General features: G+C 44.9%; 1 pseudogene; it reads left to right on the top strand.

Moving 5' to 3' along the window:
- The first annotated feature begins 13,622 nt into the window (after positions 1-13,622).
- LOC148535375 (5S ribosomal RNA) lies at positions 13,623-13,741 on the top strand (annotated as a pseudogene).
- Positions 13,742-14,164: the final 423 nt, after the last annotated feature.

Below are 14,164 nucleotides of genomic sequence, written 5' to 3'. Positions count from 1 at the left end.
AGAAGCCACTCATTCCGAAGTCATCTTCTTTCTGGTCCTGCCACATCCATGCACCTTATAATTTTAGAGCTACCATGGCTACATCTGCACTCGCCCACACTGGACTGGTCCTCTTTGGAGATCAAGGCATGGGGGACCAAGTGTCAACTACAGTATGCTGCCTCACCAAAGTGGTCAAGAATAATTCCATGACACTATGCCACTCTGAATTCACAATGATCCTACCCCATCCACTACTCTGAATTCTCAGACGTCTTCGATAAATGGAGAGTGGAGCAGAGGCCACCCCACTAGGAGGGTGACTGAGGAAATGAACTGATTCCAGGAAAGTCCCCACTTCGGGAGCAGGTTTTCTCACTCTCATTGCCAGAGACCAAGGCAATGTCAGACTACATCCAGGAGAACCTAGTGAAGGGATTGGAAAGTCCAAATCACCTGCTGGATCTGGGTTCTTCTTCATAACCAAGAAGGATCAAGCACTCCATCTTTGCATCGACTACAGGGGTTTCAATGCCATAACAATTAAAAATGTGTACACCATCCCACTTAATACTGAACTATTTGACCGTCTGAAATGGGCCACTGTCTTTACCAAGCTGGACCTGAGGGGGGCCTATAACATTATCTGGATTCGACAACGAGCGTAGTCGAAAAATGCTTTTAACACAACGGACAGGCATTTTGAATACTTGGTAATGCCCGTCGGGATCTGCAAAGCCATGCAGGCCTTCTAGGGGTTCATGAATGAGATATTCCAAGATCTCTGGTACTTGTGTGTCATAGTCTACATAAATGACATTTCAATATTTTCTTCTTGACTCATGACCCACCATCAACAAATAAAAGAGTCGCTGAAATTAATATGAGCCAACAACTTATACGGAAAATTGAGTTTCAGAGGACCTTGATACCTTTCCTTGGGAACCGCATTTTGGACACAGGTATGGAGATGGATCCGGTAAAATTCCACTATCAATGAGTAATAATTGCCTACTGACCTCCAAGCCACAAAATGATTCCTGGGGTATTTGAACTACCAGCAGTTCATTAAGAACTACTCCATGGTGGTAGCCTTGATGACAGCCCTCACCAGGAAAGGGTGCAACCACAGACAATGGCTGCCAGAAGTCATTCAGGCCATCAATACTTTAAAAAGTCCTTCAATTCAGCCACTATCTTCAAACAGTCGGACACCTCTTTATCCTTCATACTACAGGTGGATTAATCCTCCATTGGCACTGTGGCTAGTACTATCCTAGCGGAATACACAGGGAAATTTCACCCCTGTGAATATCATTCCCATAAGATACTTCCCAACGAGATGAACTACAGCATTGGGGACAAGGAACTCCTTGCCATTAAATTGGTGCTTCAGGAGTGAAGACATGTGCTTGAGGAGGCTGTACAACCGGTGACAGTATTTACAGATCACAAAAACATATCTGCATTTGGCCAGCAGACTGATCCCAATACAAGCATGCTGATCAGTGTTCTGTTTGAGGTTTCAACTCACTATTATCTTTCGGATGGGCTCTCGAAACACAAAAGCAGATGATCTATTCTGCTTGTTTGACAACACGGACAGAGAAAAGGAGGTGATTCCCAAACCACTCCTTGCCAGCTAGTATACTAACAGTTACGGATACCATCCTGGCAGGAGTTCCCCCCAGCAGATCATTCCTGCCAGAAAAGCTGAGACCCAGATTACTCTGCTGGGCCCACACATCACTGTTTTGGAAATCCCAGGACTAGGAAAATGACCCACTTAATCTCCAGATCTTATTGGTGGATGACTTTCTCAACAAATGTGCAGGAATACGTCTCTGCTTGTGACATGTGCCCAACACAAGACCCTGAAGATGAAGCTCCAAGGGCCCCAGCATCCAAACCCCACTCCAAGTCAACCTTGGTCCAGCATCAGCATGGACTTTATAACCAGCCTGCCACCATCTAAGAGGTGTAACACCATCTGGGTTATAGTGGATCAGTTCACCAAGGTCCATTATGTAGCCCACCCTTCAAGGGCATACCCTCAACTACAGGTTTTAGATGTCCACAGATACAGAACTTCAATATCTGATAGACTGGAATGGATACAAACTAGAGGAATAAACCTGGATGGGGGCATTAGATGTCTATGCTCCACAAGTTTCCAGTCAAATCCCTGAGGAAGTTTCCCCATAATAAGATCTGTGGGTGTCTGGTGGCCTCTCTTTTGAGGGGTACTGCCAGTACCAGCAGTCATGAACAGCACTGGCCTGCCTCCAATACTAAACAGGCCACCGATTGCTGGCCTTCCCAATTAGAATCCTTAACAGAACCCAGCTGGGCTCAGCTTCAGGATACCAATGACATAACACCTCTTTCATGTGTTACCACTAACCTCCAACACTAATGGCTCATTCAGGGAATCCCCCATCAGCCAGTCACTAAAAGAACCTGCTCAGTGCACTCCTCTAATGCTTGAGTATAAATTGTGTCTACATAGGTGCTCCCTCTCCAGAACTATACTCTCCAGTTTAGTTTTCTTCCAGTGTTGACAGCAGCACATCCATACCTGCATTTCCATCCATGTTGTCCTCATGCTAGTTAAGTACTCTGCTGCTTTCCCGGTGGGAACCAATTACAGTGGACCATGACCAGGGCCTTCATTGAGTAAAGTCCATATTCTCTTGCAGGGATTTCTGTTGAAGCCAGTGGGGGTCCTCGCCATGGTCTTTGGTTGTGCCAATTCCACCTGTTTGCATTTAACTGTGCGTTACCCTTGCTGTTTGTTTTGACCACCAGGCTTGAGTTACACTTTGTGTATATCATTGCATGCTACACACTGTTCCCCTAGTGCCAACACTTCTGTGCTTCTCAAAGCACGCTATGTGATGTTCCCACAGTGCCAGCACATGTGTATCTCATTACATACTATGCGCTATTCAAACAGTGGCAACACCTCCATATACCCTATTCCACACTACGTGCTGTACAAACAGTGCCAATGGATCAGTGTACCTGGTGGAAAGCTACCAAAATCTCACACTTTGTACCATCGGCATACTGTGATAAATACCTCACGTTATTCTATGGCTACCACCTTTTAGAGTATTGCAGCTATACTTCTTTCAGTGTGTTCTTCCGTAGAAGCAAAATCCCAAGGCTTCACAATAAGTACCTAACTCATACTTGCCTACTCTCTCGGAATGGCCAGGAGGCTCCTGAATCTTGGGTGGTGCTCCAGGGCCGTCCAGAAGAGTATTCAAGTCTCTTGGTCCAAAGCTGCTGCTGTCCACGTCTGACTGGTGCCGCCCACTCCAAAGTGAAGTGTGTGGTCGGCCAGCCAATGACGTGGTTTGCGCTAAATTGCATCATCGTAGCCCTGCTTCACGCTTTACAATGGCGGTAATCTCAGGCATTATATAGCAGGGATGGAGCTACAATGATGCAATCGTGTGGTCATGCCCCGGCAAAGCCTACCTATGCTGCACCACGCAGCCTGCTATGCCACCCTGGTTGCCCCCTCCCAGAAGGGGCAGCCAGAAAGTCAGCAAGTATGACCTAACTAGCTTAAAGCCTGTTAAATACAAAATGAACCAGGTGCATACAAAATGAACCAGGTGCAAATATACAATTAAATCTATTAAATATAATATATGAATAAAATAATTATATTATAATATATAAATATAATAAATATATGGATAGCCTTTCCCTTCCCACATGGAATATTAAACATAGTTGGGGAAGATGTATCAAGAGTGGAGAAGTGGACAAGTTGCCCATAGCAAATAATCAGCATCTAGCTAGCAGAATGGGATTGAAATACCGACGGCTTAATAGCCGCCGTTTCTAATCCCGATAGTGAGAGACCGACAAATGAAGATCTCGATGGGCGCCCGTAAGTATACTAACCCTCCTCTCTCACCTAACCTCCCCACTAGTGCCTAACCCTAACCTCGTCCCAAGGGTGCCTAAACCTAACCCCCCTCCCCGCACCCTAAACCTAAGTCCCAGGGGGGGGATGCCTAACCCTAACCTTCCCGCCTAGTGCCTAACACCCCCTTTTCCTAGCCTAACCCTAACCTTCCCCGGGGGGGGGTGCCCAACCCTAAGTCCCCCCGGGGAGGTCCCTAAAGCTGACCCCCACATCCCCTGGCTAAGTGCATACTTAGAAACAGACAAATCTTTCCCATATGTGCATACTTACCCAGCAGGAGGACGATCGGTCTGGCGTCCTTCGGCGTTCCGGCGTCGGGATTAACTTATGCGTCGTATTTCGACGTCTATGTTAAATCCCTTGCCGGAATGACACTGTCGGGATTGAGACCATGTGGCCGCCGGTCTCATAACTACATCCCCTAGCTAGCATATCAAGTATATTCTAGAAAATTATATGTAGAGACTAATTGGTTAATATGTGCAACTTCTCAACTCTTTGGAAGAATTGATACAACTGCTACTCAATATTTTTTTTAGCGGAGAGTTCAGTGCACTATGATCTTGCTTTTAAATCACAGCTGCAGCAGTTTTACTTAACTTGCACTACTGGGTGTGTCTTAGATACATTTGACCAATCAGACCTGGCCTATTGCTGTCATCATAATCATCATCCACCAGGGATTGAGCACCCGCAGGTCATGTCCCATCCAAACAGATTCATTTGTGCTTTTATGACAGTAAATTTAGGCATATTTTGCATCAACATGAACTTACTGTACTTTGCTCGTATGTACACGCCTCACGTAGCGCCATTGTCATAGGGGATCGTGAATCCAACTTACCTGGAAAAATGTACGCACATTGCAAACAGAGCAACTCTGAATAAGGTCCATAATATTCAAAAATGCATTGGATGTCTTTTCTTCAAGAAATGCTAAAGTTAACAGAGGACATTACAGGGACAAGTGATGAAGGGAATTGTGTCAGATGGGATGCAGTCATAATACTGACAGTTGGGATGCCGGCGCCAAAATCCTGACACCAGTCAGAATCTCAGCGCTGTCATTCCAACAGTAAGAGTGAGGGTTAGGGCTAGCGCTAGGCACTAGGGGGAGGATTAGGCACTAAGGGAGGAGGGTTAGGTTTAGAGTTCGGGGGGAGGTTAGGTTTAGGTACCAGGGAGGGAGGTTAGGTTTAGGCAGCACAGAGGGAGGATTAGGATACTGACCGACAGGTGTCGGTATCCTAACCCTGTCGGGGTGACGGCGTTGGAATTCAGAGCACCGGGATCCAGAGCTTCGGCATCCCGTACCCAAAGCTATTAGATTTCCCTTTCCCCTGTGAGGCTGAGCAGGAAACTTGTAGTTTTGTTTTGCTTTCCTCTGGATTACCACAATAAGAATTTTCTGAAACTCTGAACATAAAATATTATTAATTACGTGATTTTCTTCACTCTGTTAGAAGCCTGATAGTCAATAGCAGAGTGGTAAGACAAATAAGCAGGGATGGAGTATCAATGTGACTAAAACATCAATGGGTTTATGTGTTCTTAACACAGGGCTGGTTATACATTAGGTACAGCAAGTCCTTGGTAATAAAGACAAAAAACAATTCATGATAGAACTTTTATACGAGCCAAAAAAAAGATTAATATTAAGGTCGGTACACAAATAGCAGCTGTAAATTACAACTGCTAATGGATCCCCCGGGGCTATCCAATTAGCCCCGAAGTCTAGCCCGACACTGGAGTTTATCTGGGATTTTTTGGGGGACCTGCTGTGTCCTGAAATATAATCCCCGAAAAGTGCAGTGTTTTTGCTGCTGCCGCGATGGAGAAGACACATAGGTTCATGAACTTATCATGGATCAGCCGAACAAACAGGATACACTGATAAAAAAAATCACTGAAAAACGGGGATTACAGTAGAAAAATTTCTGTTTTTCGCTCCCGAAAATATATTCAGGCTAATTGGATACCAGCCTCAGTGATTTTCAAGTAACAGAAAGTAGAACTTTGTTTATGTAAATCTATTTTGGAAAATAGTATTTGTATATGTGAGCCAAAATAAAAATCCATAAAAGGTGCAAACAGCACAAAGCTACAGCTGGTTGATCTGGTAATACCATAACAGGGAAGGCCATAGTGCTTAGGGGAATTATGCCCCCAACAAAATACAGGCCATCCGGAATCCAGAGATCCATGGACTTGGCATATAGGCATAATTGGATCAAAAAAACAAAAACAAAAAAAACTATATATATATATATATATATATATATATATATATACCTAGGGGTATATTTACTAAGAATTATGGCTACCCAGATGTTTTTCCCAATCAATCAAATTTACTAATAATCGTATTTGACTGAATCGTGTTTTCCGATGGTCCATGGAATTGTGGGCCAGATTCAGACCTGCTCGCGAGTGCTGAGCGCTCGCAAGCGGGTCGATGTTGCCCAAGTGCACATGCACACGAGGGAGCCGGCTCAGTCGTGCGCATGCGCGAGACCCGAATAACAACGGCCAAGCTGTCGTTATGGGTCTAGCAGCAAAGGGGGCGTGCTGTCGATGGTGATTGACAGCACGCCCCCTTTGGTGGGCGTGCCGGGAGCGTGGCTGCCCAGACTGACGCGTTCCCATGGGAACGCCTACCGTCTGGGTCCGGCCCCACTGACATCACTAGTGATGTCAGTGGGAGTGCTTTAGGCTCTGAAAGAGCCAAAAGCACTCCAGGGCTTGCGGCAGCGAGACCCTACCGCAGGGTCTCGTCACAAGCTCTGAATCAGGGCCGTCCTTGCTCCTTTTTGTAGCGGCCTCCTGGCCGCTCGCATAGCTTTGGGTGACCACCCACAGCTATAGCGAGCGGCCAAAATGATGGTCGCGATGGTCATCATTTTGACCGCTCGCTATAGCTGTGGGTGGTCACCCACAGCTATGCGAGCGGCCAGGAGGCCACTCCAAAAAGGAGCAGGGACGGCCCTGATTCAGAGCGAGCGCTCTGTCAGAGCGTCCGGCTCTGAATCAGGGCCTGTGTTTGATCATGTCGTATTGGATGGAATGAATAGAGCTGTGTGTTCTGCATAAGCACTGCACAGATCAGTGTGATCTGTGCAGTTCCTCTGTGCTATAGGTGTAATAAAGGGTCACCCCTAAAAGCATAACCAGGTCTGGACCTCTGAGCCCCTTCTGGTACAGGAAAATTGGGGGGAAAAATGACTGAGGGGTTCCCTCTATTTTCGTATAATCAGCACTGGGCTGAACCAGCCGGGGAGCTTACACTATAGCAGGGAGACACACAGCATGGAGTCCCCCTGCCATGATGCAGAGCAGCCCCAAATTGGTCAGCCCAGGGCTGGCAATCCTTGGAAAGTGGGGACCCCCTCCAAAAAATAGGGTCTGCCCTCCCGAGGATCAACCAGCTTTTAGCCCAGGGCTCTTCCCTACACCCTTGGAAGTTATGGATGCAGGGCTAATGCATTAAATATAGAAATAATATTGTTCTTCACAGTGGGACTACAGATCCCAGCAAACCTGCCTTGCGGCACTTGTAGAACAAAAAATGCCAGCATGCCCCTGGCACTTTTACCCCCACTGTGAAGAAAGTATTGTATATAAAAAAGACAGGACATGGATCTGGAATATTTTAACCCTTTATTATGCATGTATATACAGCGCTTGCCCTGGAGAATGACAGAACCCCCACGTGGGTTCCTGCACCTTAGCCATGATTGGCTAAGGGTCACTTTTAGCCAATCAGCAGCCGCTGTCATATTTTGGGTTCCACACTTTCAGAGGATTGCCAGCCCTGTGCTGACCAGTTTGAGGCTGGTAAATGCTTTGGTAAGGAGTCCCCACACTGTATGTCTTCCTGCTATGGCATTACCACCACGCACGTTCAGCCCAGTGCAGGTTATAGGAAAATAGGGGTAGCAGAATGGGCTTAGAGGTCCAGGGCTGGTTATGCTTTGGTGGGGACCCCACACCATTTTGCTTCTTAAATTGTAACCCTTTATTACACCTATAGCACAGAAGCATTGCACAGATCAGGTGTTAGGTTTCTACATAAAACAAATCTTGAAACAGCAACATATTACAATTAATTCCATAATATATGAACAGCCTTGTAACAGAAGGAGCATGTTACAACAGTGAAATCATATTTTTATCTGTACCAGCTAGTTTGCGTGCTCTGCCTGGAGCCTGCCTGAAAACCATCACATATGCCTCATTGACCTACTTTGTGAAAAGATTATCTTGAGCAAAAAACGAGACTCACAAATATCATAAAGTTTAAGAATACATTATCTTTTTGAAGTTATACAAGTCTATGGTTTTAAAGGTTGAGTTGATCTGCCAAGCAGTTTCTATTAGTGAAAGATACATAATTCATCTACAGATAACAAGGGGCCTGATAAATAGACTGACAGTATTGCAATTGCAGCTGCTTTCTCACACGGATTGCAGTTGCTAAAACATGCTAATGCATTCCACAGCATAGCCAACCATAGGGACACCCACTGCTGCCTACTCATATTCGTCCAATGACAAACATCGATGCAGATCTGGTAGCCATGCAGCAAGTCTGACCTGTCTCCATCACTGCACCTCTCATGACAGGAAGTGAGCTCTCATGCTGCAAAGGAGATCGCAATAGCTAATTTATGCACATCAATGAAAGGGCATTTAAACGATCAGACACGACTGCATTTGCTAAACCACCCCCTGTTATCTCCCCCAAATGCCGACTACCTGTCACTCACTTTGTGAATTAATCCTCTGTGCGGGCGTCGCAGTGGCTTACTGCTGCATCTTTCGTGAAAGGATGTTGAGGGCTGCAGTGTGTTGAGAACACACAATACGATATATATCGTACAATAGATAGTTCCGACACAGATCGTTTAGTGTGTAAGTTCGATTTGTCGTTAATGATGGGACCATGCAATGAACAATGTTACATGCAGCATAAAATGTCACATGGTACACCGGATAGTGCTGTGTGTACGGCGCGTGCGATGTATTGTTACATCGCATTGCATTGCTTAAGCAGCAGGGCCAACTTGTAGATGCAAATGGCAGATGATCTCATTGGGTAGAGGATATGAACGAAATAATAACAAAGTTTATACTTTGCTTCGGGTCGCTGGTACACGGTAGACAAAGAAGATTTGTTGAAGGTAAATGTTGTATATCAAGCTTGTAGTGCTGATCCTACAGTAAGCAAGCGACGTCTTCAGGTCTCCCATTGGTTTAACTGTGCTTTTTTCCTGTCTAAGGAGTTTCCTTTTAAAAATACGGAATAGCATTTTGGCAATGGTCTGATGCTAAGTTGGGAGTACAGTACGTATACCACCCAACATCTGGGAGATGAAAGTAGGGACACCAGGCATGCGCCCAAGGTGTGCATCCAAAAAAAGGGTGTGCTCTCATAGTATAGGGTTTGGCCCCATGGCACACGTCGTTTACAGCACTATGGCCATGTACCCAGCACTCCTGGAGATGCTGGGCTGCCCCCAGGCTGTTCCTCGCACTGTAGATGCCCCAAAAATCGGGACAGTTGGGAGGCATGGTGTACATCTGTTCATGAAATATGTAACAGAGAATACATACAACAACATCCAGTGGTTGTAGAGGGCCAGTATACTGACACTTCTCCACTGCTTTGATTGCAGAACCATCAGGTTTAATTGATTTTAATAAATTTCCACTTTGGCTACATTCATAAGCAGATTCAGTTATATCTTATACTTGCAGCCCCTTCTGCTGACAGAGTGCTGAAGGGAGAGGAAGGTGTAGGCAGTATACAGTAAAGGCATCTTCCTGCAAGTGCGACAGCTTATTAAATAAAAAAAAAGTGGTACCCGCTCAAATGTGTTTCTTGTACCAGAACCAATATTACAGTTTGGTAGCAGAATATTTGGGGGTGGGGAAAGGGCACAAACAGCATAGGGTAACACTTGAAAAAGCTGTAACTAAACTATGTCAGGCCGGGCTGGTTTCACTATGGCCCATACTCAATTAGCCGCAAAAAGTTTGAGACTTTTCATCTGTTGTACTTTCCGCCGCATTCACCTGTTTGGGACACGAATTCGCGGCATGTGCGTCCCCGCGTTTCAGCCTATTCAATTACAGAACAGGCGAAAAGGCAAATAGGCGAATGCATAACAGCCGGAAAGTAGTGAATAGATTGGGGGAATCAGTCTGTACCCCAAAATAAGATGCACTGACACTGGAAATCATTACAGATGTGTACTGTTAGCCCTAATAAATGTACTTTGTGTCCTTAAGTTGTGTTAAAAGCTTTCTAGAAGCTTTTTTGTAACAGTGGTGAAGAATGATATAAAACAGTATTTTTTGTTAAAATAAGTAGTCCAGTCAAATTTGGGGTACTTGAAAATGGGTGCTAAATTATTTTTGTGTCTCTAAAATGCACTTTTAAAAAAATTGAAAAATACACCTGCTGCATGCACCTACAATCCTAAAAACACCTGCCCCATCCAAACAGCACCTCAAGAAACCTATTTTTCTACATTTTATCCTTGTCCCTCCACTTTTTTCTTTTTCGCCCCGAAAATTACATGTATTTTTTGGGGTGTTCTGAGGTAGTCATTTTTTTTTATTGCTGATTTGTCCTTTGGGGAGGGGGGGATCCAAAGGGTTCTGAATCAATTCCCCACATTTGCACCCCAAAATAGAGATTTTGCACTTTTTTCCGTCTGCCATTCATTGGAGAAACTTTTACACCTATTCCAGTGCATTGACTTTCCACTTAGGCAAAGACGTCCTAATTGAATTTGGAGATAAGACGCAAACAGGCGAAAGGCGGCAATAGGCGAGACTTTTTAGCCAATTACGGCTTTTCGCGTCTAATTGAGTCCGGCCCTATAACAGAGGACAACACAGCGTCCATTACCCCCTGTCATAATGTCACTCAGGCCTAGCCTGTTCAGCACAGGGCTGAATTCCTTAGAGTCAGCATAAAAAAATGCAGGACCTTCCTTAGAAAGTAAACAACCTATGTTGAAAACAAAATAAATGTAAAAGTCTATCATCATGCTATAACCTCTCTGTTTCTGAGGCTTTACCCACCCCTGTGCTTACCCTCTTTTGACACTTTTTTCTAACATCAATATCTGTCATTTTTGTATTCAGTGACCACACAAAATATACCTTGTCTTTTCATAAAGCTTTGATTTTTCCAAAACTAGCATTAGTTTATTTATCTGACATATTACAGATAGTCTACCCAAAAGGCTTGAATAAGCGTTTAAAAAAAAAAAAAAAAAAAAATTAAATTGCAAGGAAGTTAATATAAAACATTTATTTTACTTTTTGAACTACCACCAAGAAAAAGTTTGTGGTTCTTTTTCATTAGTCAACCTTTCCATAACAACAGAGAGCTGGGATCTACCCGTACCGAAGCTACACAATGTTCTTGCTTTTCTTTTTCTTTTTTCACTTGTTTAAATGAAACACATAATATGATAGAGAAACCAAATATCTCATTTGGAAAATTATACAACCTCTGCATGAAAATGATAACCGAACAGGGCCATCAAAGTGTGGGGCCCAGTACAAACTGAAACAGTCAGAGCCCATCCCATCTGTATCCCCTCCTTTTTCTCTCACCTGCTCCCGCAACCCACTGTCCACGTGCCCCACATCTTCTTCCCTTTGTGAGTTAGTGTGATCATAAGACTTAATGTTCTGTGATAAAAAATATTGTTCTGCTGCGGAAATTTTCATGAATCAAAACTAAATATAATTTAAACAGGAAATTAAGCAGAAATGAAGCAGAATTGAGCAGTTATGAAATATGTCTGAATTTAATTAAATTAGAAAAACACTGAATAGCTGCTACCATACAATAATTCTGTTTTCAAAGTCCAGTACTGTACAGATTTTTCATGTATAATTATATATATAATCACACATATATAATCATACACACACATATATATATATATATATATAATCATACATACATACATACATATATTTTGCACAGTACTGTGCAAAAGCTTTAGGCAGGTGTGGGAGACGCAGGGCTAAAAATAAAGCAAATTTATCAAAAAAGACATAACAACATTTGAAACTATTTGCCTGGCCTTGTTGCATTATTTTGTAGTGCCTCCATTCACTTGCTATATATATATATATATATATATATATATATATATATACACACATCCAAGGAAAAAAAGTCACTCAGAGATTTCAGTAAAACAGCAAATAACGTGTATTGGTCGCCGAATGTTTCAGGGCCAAAGCCCCGTCTTCAGAACCACATCATATACAGAAAACACTTACAAGACATTAAAACGCTCACCCCGTTAAGTACCTCTCGACCCACATAGAAGTTAATCCTCAGTCGTCTATCAGGTACCGTTCAGCGTACGCACATCACCACCGCACTTCCGGGAGCATCAGTCCTCGCTGCCATGGGAATCACAACAAATACATTATATATATCATCAGATGCCCATGTGTCTTGGCCTATATTGGCAAAACGTCCGTGTACCATGCGGATTAGGATGGCTCAACACAGAACTGCGATACGACAATCCATTGACGGAAGAGACAGTGATCAACCAGTGGCCCATCACTTTAAGGAAGCAAGACATCCATTGGCCACACTGTCCTACAAAATCATTGATCACATACCGGCATCAAAGAGAGGAGGAGACAGGGACAAACAATTACTCCAACTTGAAGCCCAGTGGATACATAGGATGAATACTGTGTCCCCATATGGACTCAGGGCCTGATTCAGAGCCGGACGCTCTTTCAGAGCACTCGCTCTGAATCAGTGCCCGCCTATTGTATTTTTAGAGCGGCCTCCTGGCCGCTCGCATACCTGTGGGTGACTACCCACAGCTAGTGTGAGCGGCCAGGATGATGGTCGCGATGGTCAAGACCATCACGACCATCGGACTTGCGACGAGATCCTTGTGGTAGGGTCTCGTTGCCACAAGTCCCAGTGGACTTCTTGCTCTTACAGAACAAGAAGTCCACCCACTGACATCACTTGTGATGTCAGTGGGGCCAGTCCCAGATGGTAGGCGTTCCCATGGGAACGCCTCCGTCTGGGCAGCCATGCCCCGGCCTGCCCACCAAAGGGGGTGTGCTGTCACTCAACATCGACAGCATGCCCCCTTTGGTACTAGACCCGGAGCGACGGCTTGACCGTCACTATCCGGGTCTCACGCATGCACATGACGGAGCCGCCTCCGTCGTGCACTTGCGCACTGGGCCAACATCGACCCGCTTGCAAGCGCTCAGCGCTCGCGAGCGGGTCTGAATCAGGCCCAGAATGAGGACCTATCTTTTGCTTGTTTTCTATGATTGTCTACCTTACCCTGTCTGTCCTATCTTGTGTGTATATAGGTGGTCTGTCTTATTCTCATCATGTGTATATAGTCCATGTCTTCTGTAGCATTCTTTGATATGATCCTTTAGGTTTCACAGTGTGTGCACTATTGCAGGTTGCACCAGATGGGTAGCATCGACTTGCACCACACATGCCAACCATGCTCAGGCATATCACTCATGTATAGTCATTTTATCATCCATTGTACCAAGTGGGTATCCCACTTTTGGTCGCACTTCATATCATATGACCTTGGTGCATACCCTCATTAGTGGTCTACAGTGAGGACTTCCCGTGATGGAGAATGAATGTCTTGTCTTAAATACTTACAACCATACAGCGCTGCACATGCCCGATCTCGTCCGATCTTGGAAGCTAAACAGTGTCTGGCTTGACTAGTAGTGGGTCGGGCGGCCACCCAGGAAGACCGAGTGTTGTCAGCAAAATAACTTGTACCATTTTGGTTATCCGGATGATGTTCCCACAGTTTCTACCTCTATGTACAGGAGCTCCACCGCTTGGTCACATGAACAGAGTGCTTTACCTTACTGACAGGACAGCAAAAGTGTTGCTGAGTTCTGCCTTATTACCTTAGTATGCTGGTCCAGCACCATTCAGTATTGTCGTGCTTCCATGCATCATACACCCATTTGGTACTTGCACACTATATCATCACCAGGGGCTGGCTGGCAACTTTTAGCCTGGTGGGCAAATGCATGCAGGCGGCCCTGGCAGAGGAGTAGCGTGTAGCCAGGGTGCCTGAAAGAACGGGTGTGCTACGGCGCCCCCCCCCCCCTCAGGAGAGGACACCCTTATGCAGGCCTCGAGTAGTGCCCCCAGTAGTGATCCCCCCTATGCAGTGCCCC

This window comes from Taudactylus pleione, unplaced genomic scaffold (assembly GCF_031769625.1).
Source record: "Taudactylus pleione unplaced genomic scaffold, aTauple2 ptg000053l, whole genome shotgun sequence".
Classification (NCBI taxonomy): Eukaryota; Metazoa; Chordata; class Amphibia; order Anura; family Myobatrachidae; genus Taudactylus; species Taudactylus pleione.
This window is presented reverse-complemented; position numbering and strand designations above follow the sequence as displayed.